Source organism: Dermacentor albipictus, chromosome 9 (assembly GCF_038994185.2).
Source record: "Dermacentor albipictus isolate Rhodes 1998 colony chromosome 9, USDA_Dalb.pri_finalv2, whole genome shotgun sequence".
NCBI classification, from domain to species: Eukaryota; Metazoa; Arthropoda; class Arachnida; order Ixodida; family Ixodidae; genus Dermacentor; species Dermacentor albipictus.
In genome coordinates, this window is record NC_091829.1 from 70,217,469 (window position 1) to 70,229,543 (window position 12,075).

Below are 12,075 nucleotides of genomic sequence, written 5' to 3' on the forward strand. Positions count from 1 at the left end.
TTATCGAGTGTCAATAAGGCATTTGTAGGCACAGCCAAGGGACATCTAACTGTTGTATTTTCAGCGAAGTACAATTTCTTTACAATTGAAAAATAAACCCTGCGAAGTATGAAAAGTACCAGGCGACTGCGCTCCCACCAACATCCTAAAGCAGCACCCTTAAACATGCTCCCTCTGAGTTAGCCAAAAAAAAAGAAATAAAGAAAATATTGAAAAACATCGTGATCGAGCTATTGCTTTATCTGTCGCTCCCCGGCTAAAGTGACGTTTGTTGTTAGTTGGAATGAAGCTATGATAGCTGTTGTCTCAGCGTGGATAAAGTGCACAGATGTCTTTCTTACCACAAAACCTAATACCATAAAAGCGAACTAACAACGTCAGTACCAAATCACTAAAGGTGCGTTTTGTTTGGTCCCAATAGCTACATCTTTCTCTAATGAGCAGAAGGAAAACACGATCTTTGCCTTGGAACCTGCAAATGGCAACAAGAGGAAGACCACAAACATTTATCCGTCATGGAAGTGTGATGGGAGACCAAACGCTTCAACTATCATCAGAAATTACGAAAACCTGAGACAAACCGGCAACTTCAAGCAACAGTGGCGAAGGACTCCATCTTTGAGTCCTAGCCTAGGCACGGATGTTCTACCATTTATGGCCTCAAACCATCACGTTAGCATGTTAGATATGGCTGTCCAGGCACCAATTAATAAGTTATCAGTTTAGAGGATCCTAAATGATGGCCTTTCACCCTTACTAACATAACCAGAATACTTGAAAAATAGGGACCTGTAGGTTCGCCTAGACTTTTCCAATTGGGTCCCCAGAGAAGCCAATACGACACCGGACTTCTTGCACAACATCAAGTGCAGAGACAAAGCAAAATTTCTCAGAAACGTCCAGGTAGATTTTCATAATGCTCACCATTGAAGTGACTCCAATCCATAATGGGTAAAACACAACCAGCACCAGTACCAATGATCGTTCATTGTGTGGTGCGGAATTTGCGCCAGCGCTACAATCTGTCCCGTCTTCTTCGATCCCACACTGACTGTACAACGTTACGTGAATGAAATCCTTGAAGGAGTGGATAATGGGTTTCACGGCCAAGTCCCGCTGTCCCGTCCTCCACTTCTGTGGCATCAAAAACACGGGGCAGCCGCGCACAGCAGCAGCCGAGCACAAAACTAGCTGGATGCGGCTTTTCGCACACAGTTGATTGGAAGGCATGCGCCTGTAAATTCGCCGGCTGAGTCATCTCACCTATCACCACTTCATTTCTTTCTTTGGCGTTATCTGAAAGATTGGGCTTCCATGATCAAGACGGACGTCGGATAAGCTCAAGGAAAGGATAACGGATGCCTGCCGTAGAATTCTAGTGTCGGCAATCAAGAAAGCAACTGAAGATGTGATGAAGCGGACTCAATACTGCGTAGCGTCATAAGTAGACTTGTTCGAACACGTCCGCTACGTGGTAGCTGGTGTTCAACGGGGCTTACGAATTCTTAGATAAAAAGGCCATACTGAAATCTGCTGTCCTTTTTTTTGTACTTTTTTCTTGTGCAGACATCCAGATTGCCAATTCTGCTCATTTAAAGGTGATATATTTTCTTTCTTTAACGCATCAGTTTGGCCTTTTCTCTGCAGATTGGTCGCTTCTCGGTCTGTTTGTTTCGCTTTTATTTCTTACCACGAATCTGCTTTGTAGCACGCGTACACTTTCATAAAAAATAGAACTGTCACTTTAATTTGGCTTTGGTCCGACGCAACTTTCTGCTTGAAATATAGCTGCGCGCGCATTCTTTCGATGCGGCACGAGCAGAGCGCGGGTTTTGAAACATGCCATGCCTATTCCACTGCTTCTCGCGTTTCCTGCTTGGTCAGAGGAGCGCTTCGGCAGCGTCATCAAGGAGCTTTTCTTACCAATGTGACCAGTCGGCCCTGAAAGATGGATAATAAGTGTGGCGTAGAAATGAGAAGAAAAAATAGCTGCGAAACGTGAAACATGCTGATCGCGCTCCTTCCACACCCTTTCCAAGGCGATGCGCTGTCTCTTCGGGTTTCCAACAGTCAACGCAGTTGCTTTCAACCTGCTCAATAGATGGCGGTGCTTTATGATGCGCGTGGGAACGCACGTGGTATTTCATATTTTGTGAGGTTTTTTCCAGTCGGAAAAGTCTATGCAATTAGTACTTCGCAGAAAACACCGAAGCTAGGTCACACACGAGGTGCCTAGAAATGCCCCATGGATACTTTGATAATTAATTAGGACGGTACTTCTTGAGTTAGATAATTATTAACGTTAGATAAGATTAACGTGTCTAAAGCATTTGATAGAGCTGGTGAAACAAGTTAACGCCTCTAAAATAGGCACATAAGCATACTGCACTACGCTGCATGCCCAAGAAAATTATGGTACTTAATGTGCTTCTTCGACTTTCGTGAGCTTCACCGTGATGAATACGCGCTTTCGGCCTGAATGTCGCACGAGCTTGATCAATTGAATACTCAGGCTTGATTGGCACCGCGTCTCGGATGGACATCCAGGCTTTGCATCAGGGATATTGAGCTTCACTGCGGCGGCTTGTACACGGCCATGTCATTAAATAAAGCGATACTCACCCAAACAGCTCAGTAACTGGTCGCGTAGCACTGCAGCAGGTGATCGATGTGTCCGCCGGTCCGCCGCCGTCCGCGTTCGGGGGTGAGGGTCCCGTTCAAGGCAATCGCGTTCCCTCGCGAGGTAGTTTGATGATGACAGCAATGGCGATGATCCTTGGACATGGCACGTACCCACCACCTTGCAGAATGAACCAGGAATCGGAGTTTGCAAAGCGCCGGCAGGTACAGGAACAAAACTGAAAGGCGGACAGAACAGGCCGATCCAACACAAGCTGCAGCAGTAATGTGCACGAGCATCTAGCAGTTAGCTTTCTGCACAACCTGGACAAAGGCCGTGTTTGACGGAATCTTTTTAGATTCCCATGATACCTGTCGTGTGTGGAATGTTGATAAGCGTGATCAAAAATAACGCCTATCAAGCAACCACCCTAGTTGATAAGCGAGTGGCATTCCTGAGCTTCCCAGCTTAAATGTTTAAATTTTTTTGATGTATAGATACTCGCAAAATCGGTGTTATCAGCTAAATAGCAAATGATTAGTGCTAAATGTTCGCCCTTAACCCTTGCGGTATGTTGCCGGGTGTTCGTTTCCTTCCATACAGTGTGGCCAATCCTCCTCGTGGGTACGTGTCATCTTTTGAGGTAAGAACAATAACCCATAGCAGCTCAGGAGGCGAGCACGGAGGCTACCGGCGCGCTTGACAATTTCTTTGCTATGGCACATACCCACAGCGAGGTATGGGCCAAGAACCGCGAGCCTAAAATACAAGGAAAACAAATTAAAAAATACAAGGCAATATAGGTGTCCGGAATGAAAACACAATATTTATAATACAGGAACGATTGAAAATGAATAAACAAAAATTCGGCGCAGAAATTTAATACCACTTATGCGTGGTAATGTGAAAGTGTTATAGTCGCTTTGCTGAAATGTTCTTCCTTCATATTTTCCTCATGCATTAAAGTTCCTTCGGCTGATACGGTCTGGGTGGGAATCAAGTCCATGGTGCGAGATGAGAATGCTTCCCCGACGCCATGGGTGCTCCACGGTTCTGGTTTACTAAAGTTGTCCCTAGTGCAAGTGACGCTCATGAAGTAACAACGAGAGTTCATACAGTAGTAAAAAATTCGAGGACGCTTAAGCTCCCGTGCGTTCAAAAAGCACCCCGTTCGCTTTTTAAACGCAAGGGTATTGGGGCATCCTCGCACCGATCCCCGCACGGCCCCAATGCACTCAAACGAGACAAAGGGGAGAAGCGGGCGAGTGCCGTGCCACCTGTCGGTGCAGCGCCGTATATTGCGAGGAGAGGGTCTTCAGTGTTTTCCGCAAGATCGCTCCGCGTGTGCGCCAAGCGCAGAAGAAATGCAGTGGAAACGTACTTCACTACTCGTTTAACTGCAAATTCTGTAATTTACATGCTCACAATTACCGATATACACTGCAGTATAACTTTCTACGGCACGTTTCTTAGGCAACATCGCATTCACTAGAGGTGGTTTTGACCCGCTTTGAACCATCGAACTTTTTATTCTGTTCTTCTGATTTCGTAAACTCTGTGAAAAGCGAGACAATAAAGAAAACAACTCATGGCTGACTGGTAGCGTCTCCGTCTCCCACACCGGAGGCCCTGGTTCAATTCCCAACCAGCCCATCTTGCAAGTTGTTTATATTTATGAATTGCCTTCCGAGATTTTTCGCTCACGGCCAACACCACCTACGCCGACACCGACTACACTAGCTTTTTTGCGACACGAGCTCCTTAACGCTTTCGCGTTAAAACACCGATGAAATTCGAAGAGCTTGTGACGCGCGGGAGGCCACGTGCTCGTTTTACGCCCTCACGACGTCCCACGCCTCTTCGCCGTTGGAGGCTACTAGGCCACACCTTAGTCAATCAGATGGCTGCTGCCGGACGCGTGCAATGGCGCATGCACTAGGCCCACATTAATTGTGCCAGAACCGTGGAGCCACCGCGGCGTCGGGGAAGCGTTTTTGTCTCGCACCACGGAGGCCCGACCCGATGCCAACCCCGACCGACATGCGACAAATTTTATTTTCAAAGCGAATAATTTGCTTTGTTCACAGGAACATTGCTGACAAAGTTGACGTCAATCGGAGCATTTTTTTGCATATTTATCCACTTTGATCCGTCAGCTATATTCAGAATGTCGATCGGTCACGCCACCGTCATTACGCCGAATTTTCGCATATTGGGGCTTATAATAGTTTCGCTTTACCGGAACTCGGAACTGCGTAGACAATGTTGTGAAGAGCATAAGGATAAATATCTATTTAGAGCACCAGTATTTCTGTGTTGCCAGCGGCATTGCAATGCACCGTAATCAACACTACTACATTGAAGTACTAAAAGGACTTCGTGAAAAAATAGCGAAAAAACGGTCACAGTTGTGGATTGATGTAAACACCTTAGGCTGCCTGGTGCAGGTAATTTCAGTTTATGATTCGCATTTTGAGATGTTTGCAACGCCTTCTGTGTGTCCCACATTACTTTGACTAATTTCGGTAGTTTTTGGGTGCACTTAGCGATCGGATCGGGAAACATTTATTGGGCTCTAGAAAAGAGATCTTCGCGGCTTCAGACGGCCTCTTCCATCTTCTGACGGATTCTTCTGTCTGCAATCACAGGGTTGGTGCCCTAATCCAAGGCTCCACTGAGTATGGCCAACCCGCGAGCTCGCTCTACTAGGCGCTTTTGGCCGTTCAAGCTTACGCGGGAAAGCATACTCTCCCAATGTTCCGCACTCGGGTTTTTAATTTTATAGATAGTTGGGGACTCAATATTTTGACAGGCCCATGATATGTAGTATAGATCTGGTTTCTATCCGCACCATGGGCACTTAGCCTCATACTGTGTGGGGAAAATTTTATTGAGAAGGTTTAGATTCGGGAAAGTACCCGTCTGCAGTTGCCGCCATGCAACAGCATCCTCTCTGCTTAGATCCTTATCTGGGGGTGGGTACTTCAGTCTGACCCCTTTATAATAATTTACGATATCTGAGTAGCCCATGGGTACTGACTCGGGTTCCTCAAGGCTGGATGTGTCGGACGCCCGGTTGCTATGCCCTCGAGCTATCCTATCCGCCTCTTGGTTCCCTGTTATGCCAGTGTGCCCTGGTACCCAGATTATGGTATGCTGAACTTTGTTTCCCGGGTCGCATGAGCAGAGTATGTGGCGTGCTCTGCGCCGAATTCTGCCGTTTGTATAATTATGGCATGCTGCTTGAGAGTCTGTTATTATTGTTAGGGACCTGCCAGATCGATAGCCCTCCAGTGCTGCCAGAGCTACCGCTGCCTCTTCGGCCTCGACTACCGTGCAGTCCTGTAGGGATGCGCTGGTGATCTCCTAGAGGTCCGAATTAACCACTGACGCCGCTGTTCAGCTGTTTTGTCTTCCGTCTTTGACGAACGTTGCCGCGTCCATATACCTTATGTTGTCCTTATTCGCCAAGGTTCTCTTCACGTACTCCGCTCCTGCTTCTCTACGCGCCTTGTGCAGCTTCCGGTCCATATTCTTGGGTATCGGCGCGACTCGCAGTGTACTGTGATACTAGTCCGGAATGGCCTCGGTACGTTCGATCTCTTGGATCATGTTGCCGCCGCCGTATCTTCGTAGGATCACCCTTCCCGTGGGGTTCTGCATCGACCTACGTGCCTGAGAGCATAGTAGTGCTTCTCTTAGTTCACTGAAGGTATTGTGCAGTCCCAGGGCCAGCAGTTTCTCGGTCGATGTGCACTGCGGCAGGTGGAGCTCAGTTTTGTACGCCTTTCGCAGTATGGCGTCCGCTTGTTCTTCTTCTTGCTTGATGCATTTGTGGAAGGGAAGGCTATACACCACTCTGCTAACCACGAGGCTCCTGACTAGCCTGAGTGTGTCGCTCTCCTTCATACCGTGTCTCCTGCTAGATACTCTGTTGATCATACGGGCTACCAGCATGGTGGCAGTCTTCAGCAGTGTCAGAGTATGATTGCACCGTTGATTGGACTGAAGCCACATCCCCAGGATACGAATGGTGGTCTTCTCCTGAATGCGTTGTCCCGCGAGGTATAAGTTGAGGCTGAGCTCATCGCTTGTAGGGACCATTCGATTTTGTTTGCCTCGCCACAAGCTTAGGAGCTCGGACTTCTCCCTCGAGCAGGCGAGGCCCGTGGCCCTAACGTAGTTTTCTACGCAGGTGGCCGCTTTTTGCAGGCACTTCTTTTTCGCTGAGCGATTCCCGGTTCGCCCATACCGTGATGTCATCAGCGTACATGGCGTGCCGTATGCCTTCAAATTGTTCGAGTTGTCTTGCTAGCCCGATCATTGCGACGTTGAAGAGGATGGGGGAGATGACCGACCCTTAAGGAGTTCGCTTGTTTGGAGTGCGAAACTTCGCTGATCTGACTGCTCCCAGGCCGAGTGTTGCTTTCCGGTTAGAGAGGAAGGCCTTCACGTAGCCATGAATCCTTCTGCCACAGTTCAGGCTATCCATTCCTGTGAGGATGGCTTCGTGGCTGACATTGTCGAAGGCTTCTTTAATGTCCAGTGCCATGATGACGTGTTCGCTGTTCCATGGGACGTTGCTGAGCACCTCCTCCTTGAGCTGGAGGAGCACGTCTTGCGTCGATAATTTAGGGCGGAATCCAAACATGCTGGTGGGGGTACAGCTCGTTGTCCTCCATATAATTTTGTAGCCTCATTGTAACCATCCGCTCGTACAGCTTGCCTAAGCATGACGTGAGAGAGATTGGTCTAACATTTTCTACTTGCAGTTTTTTGCCAGGTTTTGGAATCATCACTACCTCCGAATGCTTCCACTCCTCAGGTACTGACTCCTCCGCCCAGTGCTTATTGAGATAGTAAGTTCGACTACCAGCTCATCACTGAGGTTGCGAATCAGCGCGTTCTTTATCTTTTCTGCGCCTGCAGCCGTATTCCTAGTGGTATTTCTTATTGCGGCGTATACTTCCTCTTTGGTTATAAGACTGTCCAGATCAGAATTTTCTTTCCCCTTGTAGCACTCTGTGTAGGCTGCTGGGTGACCGTCCCCGACGCACTTGTGCCTTACTCTTTCTATGAGCTCATACTCTGAGCCCTGAAACTGGTGAACCAGCCTCTGTATGGCCTTGTTGTTCTCCGAATTGGTTTTAGTCGGGTCCAGGAGTGCTTTGAGTATGCTCCACGTTCGGGCAGTACTCAGGGTTCCGCTTAAGGAATTGCTAAATTGCTGCCAATTTCCTCTCGCCAATTGTTCCGCATACTCTTCTGTCTTTTGCGTAATTTCCGCAATCTTCAGCTTTAGCTTGCTATTAAACTTCTGTCCCCTCCACCTTTTGGTCAGGCTCTGTCTTGCCTCCTATAGCCGAAGCAGTCTAGAGTCAACCTCCGGCATTTGCTCTGTGCGGTCAATCTCCTTGGTGTACTCGCTTTGCCTTTCCTTCAGCATATTCCCCCATTCCTCGATTGACAGTATCGCGCCCAGCGGATGTCCATCACAGGCTTCTCTAAAGGCATCGCAATCCGTTATTTTTGCTGTACCTATCCTGCGCTTTAGGTGAGCCATTCCGATTTGCGTCTTGATGATGTAATGATCATTACCCAGGCTCATTTTCCCAGACCGCCTGTCTCGCTTTTCTTACGAAGGTGAGGTCAGGGCTGGTGTCCCCCTGGACGCTGTTTTCCATCCTGGTGGGGACCTCTGGGTCCATTAAGAGTTGGCAGTTTATGTTGTCAGTCGCCTCCTTGACTGTCGTACCCTTTTTATCGGTGGTCTTGTATCCCCAGCTAGGATCCTTGGCGTTGAAGTCTCCAACGATTACGAACGTGTTGTTTTTAGCAAGATCTGGCTGGGTGTCCCTTGCGGCACTAAAAATCCTTGGTAAAGCTATGCCTTCTAAACAAACAAACGAACTAGGTTGGGTCCCGGCTCACTCCTCAGTTGAGGGCAATGAATATGCTCATCAACAGGCCCGAGCGCTAAACTCCGGGGCCAATGAGGACGAGGCAAGGGGATGGCAACCCTTCACAAATTAGGGAGATATAGTCAAATATTACAGGGACGGCAGGACGACATTCCCGCACCCCCACCACTCCTTGGCCAGAGCCCAACAAACAATATACAGGCAAATCCAGGCAGGATCCTTTCCCCACCCCTGCCTCCAGAACAATATCTAGCCAGAGAGTTACATGAACACATGTCCTCACTGCAATGCATTAGGCACCCTTCGGCACGTCATAGGAGAGTGAAATTTTTCCATAGACCATCCCCAACCTATACCCATAACTAACCCCCCTGCTATCCCCGCCCTTTAAGAGCGATGGGAGATCATGCTGTCCAGCCCCACCCTGGAAGACCAGCTCCGACTGATCCACAGGGGCCAGGCGGCCCTGGACGCATATGGAGCCCGCGAAGAGGGAGCCACCCCATCAGACGCTTAACGCGTTCCATTTCATAATGGACCGGTAAAGTTGTCTCTCTCCCTCTCTGGAAAATATCAAGAAAGAACATTTCAGCAAAGCGATTATAACGCTTGCGCATTACCACGTATAAGTGGTCTTAAGTTTCTGCACCGAATTTTTGTTTATTCATTTTCAATCACTCCTGTATTGTAAACATTGTGTTTTCATTCCGGACACCTATATTGCTTTGCATTTTTCAATTTGTTCTCGTTTTATTTTAGGCTCGCGGTTCTTGGCCGATACCTCACTGTGGGTATGTGCCATAGTTTAGGAATTGTCAAGCGCGCCGGAAGCCTCCGTGCTTGCTTCCTGATCTGCTATCGGTTATTGTTCTTGTTGCCTCAAAGCATGGCACAATCCCACGAGGGGGATTGGCAACACTGTATGCAAGGAAACGAACACCCAGCAGCATCCCACAAGGGTTAAGGGTGAACATTTAGGAGAAATCATTTGGCAATTAGCTGATGACACCGATCTTGTGAGTATCTATACATAAAAAAAATCTTTAAAAATTAAGCTGAGAAGCTAAGGAGCGCCACAAGCTTATCAACATTGCAGACACGGCAGGTATCATGCGAATCTAAAGAGATTCTGTCATACACGGCCTTTATCCGGGTAGTGCAGAAAGCTAACTGCTAGATGCTCGTGCACATTACTGCTGCAGCTTCTGTTGGATCGGCCTGTTCTGTCTGCCTTTCAGTTTTGTTCCTGTACCTGCCGGCGCTTTGCAAACTCCGATTCCTGCTTCATTCTGCAAGGTGGTGGGTACGTGCCATGTCCAAGGATCGTCGCCATTGCTGTCATGTTCAAACTACCTCTCGAGGGAACACGCTCGCGTTGAACGGGACCCTCACCCCCGAACGCGGACGGCGGCGGACCGGCTCCCACCTCGACCAGCTGCTGGAGTGCTACGCGACCAGTTACTGAGCTGTTAGGGTGAGTAACGTTTTATTTAATGACACGGCTGTGTACAAGCCGCCACAGTGAAGCTATATCCCTGATGCAAAGCCTGGATGTCCGTCCGAGACGCGATGCCAATCGAGCCTGAGTATTCGATTGATCCAGCTCGTTCGACATTCAGGCCGAAAGCGCGTGTTCATCACGGTGAAGCCCACGTAACTCGAAGAAGCACATTAAGTAGCAATGATTTTCTTAGGCAGCGTAGTGCATTATGCTTATGTGTCTATTTTAGGAGCGTTAACTTGTTTCACCAGCTCTATCAAATGCTTTAGACACGTTAATTTTGTCTGACGTTAATAATGATCTAACTCAAGAAGTACCGTCCTAATTATCAAAGCATCAATGGGGCATTTCTAGGCACCCCATGTGTCACCTAGCTTCGGTGTTTTCTGCGAAGTACTAATTGCATAGACTTTTTTCCGACTGGCAAAAACCTCACAAAATACGAAATACCACGTGCGTTCCCACGCACATCATAAAGCCGCGCCATCTGTTGAGCTGGTTGAAAGCAACTGCATTGACTGTTGGAAACCCGAAGAGACAGCGCATCGCCTTGGAAAGGGTGTGGAAGGAGCACGAACAGCATGTTTCGCGTTTCGCAGCTATTTTTTCTTCTCATTTCTACGCCACACTTATTATCCATCTATCAAGGCCGACTGGTCACATTGATAACAAAAGCTCCTTGATGACGCTGCCGAAGCACTCCTCTGACCAGGCACGAAACGCGAGAAGCAGTGGAATAGGCATGGCATGTTTCAAAACCCGCGCTCTGCTCGTGCCCCATCGAAAGAGTGCGCGCGCAGCTATATTTCGAGACAGAAAGTTGCGTCGGACCAAAGCCAAATTAAAGTGACAGTTCTATTTTTTATGAAAGTGTACGCATGCTACAAAGCAGGTTCGTGGTAAGAATAAAAGCGAAACAAACAGACCGAGAAGCGACCAATCTGCAGAGAAAAGGGCAAACTGATCCGTTAAAAAAATATACCACATATAAATGAGCAGAATTGGCAATCTGGATGTCTGCACAAGAAAAAAGTACAAAAAAAAGAACAGCAGATTTCAGTATGGCCGTTTTATCTAGGAATTCGTAAGCCCCGTTGAACTCCAGCTACTACGTAGCGGACGCGTTCGAACAAGTCTACTTAAGCAGCTACGCATTACTGAGTCCGCTTTATCACATCTTCAGTTGCTTTCTTGATTGCCGACGCGGGAATTCTACGGCAGGCATCCGTTATCCTTTCCTTGAGCTTATCCATCGTCCGTCTTGATCATGTAAGCCCAATCTTTCAGATAACACCAAAGCAAGAAATGAAGTGGTGATAGGTGAGATGACTCAGCCGGCCAATTTACAGGCGCATGCCTTCCAATCTATTGCGCGCGAAAAGTCGCATACGGCTAGTTTTGCGCTCGGCTGCTACTGTATGCGGCTGCCCCATCTTTCTGATGCCACAGTAGTGGAGGACGGGACAGCGGGACTTCGCCGTGAAACCCATCATCCACTCCTTCATGGATTTCATTCACGTAAGGTTGTACAGTCAGTGTGGGATCGAAGAAGACGGGGCCGATTATAGCGCTGGCGCAAATTCCGCACCACACAATGAACGATCACTGGTACTGGTACTGGTTGTGTTTTACCCATTATGGATTGGAGTCACTTCAATATTGTGCATTATGAAAATCTACGTGGACGTTTCTGAGAAAATTTGCTTTGTCTCTGCACTTGATGTTGCGCAAGAAGTCCGGTGTCGTATTGGCTTTTGTGGGGACCCAATTGGAAAAGTCTAGCCGAATCTACAGGTCCCTATTTTTCACGGATTAGTTCTGGTTATGTTAGTAAGGGTGAAAGGCCATCATTTAGGATCCTCAAAACTAATAACTTATTAACTGGTACCTGGACGGCCATATCCAGCATGCTTACATGATGGTTTGAGGCCATAAATGGTAGAACATCCGTGCGTAAGCTAGGACTCAAAGATGGAGTCCTTCGCCACTGTTGCTTGAAGTTGCCGGTTTGTCTCAGGTTTTCGTAATTTCTG

At 47.9% G+C, this 12,075-nt stretch overlaps 2 protein-coding genes across 6 annotated transcripts in view; one reads left to right on the top strand and one right to left on the bottom strand.

The window, feature by feature from the left end:
- Positions 1–12,075, bottom strand: part of LOC135908569 (phospholipid scramblase 1-like) — a 265,493-nt gene that overhangs the window by 25,527 nt on the left and 227,891 nt on the right. For 2 of the 3 annotated variants that reach the window (XM_065440374.1, XM_065440371.1), the window contains exon 1: positions 2,623–2,924. The gene's annotated coding sequence lies outside the window, so the exon portion shown is untranslated. Of the gene's footprint in view, positions 1–2,622; positions 2,925–12,075 lie in introns of those variants that run through there. The other variant, XM_065440372.2, reaches the window with a different exon arrangement.
- Positions 9,875–12,075, top strand: part of LOC135908592 (phospholipid scramblase 2-like) — a 42,731-nt gene continuing 40,530 nt past the window's right edge. For all 3 annotated transcript variants that reach the window (XM_065440414.2, XM_065440415.2, XM_065440416.2), the window contains exon 1: positions 9,875–10,015. The gene's annotated coding sequence lies outside the window, so the exon portion shown is untranslated. The remainder of the gene's footprint in view (positions 10,016–12,075) is intronic.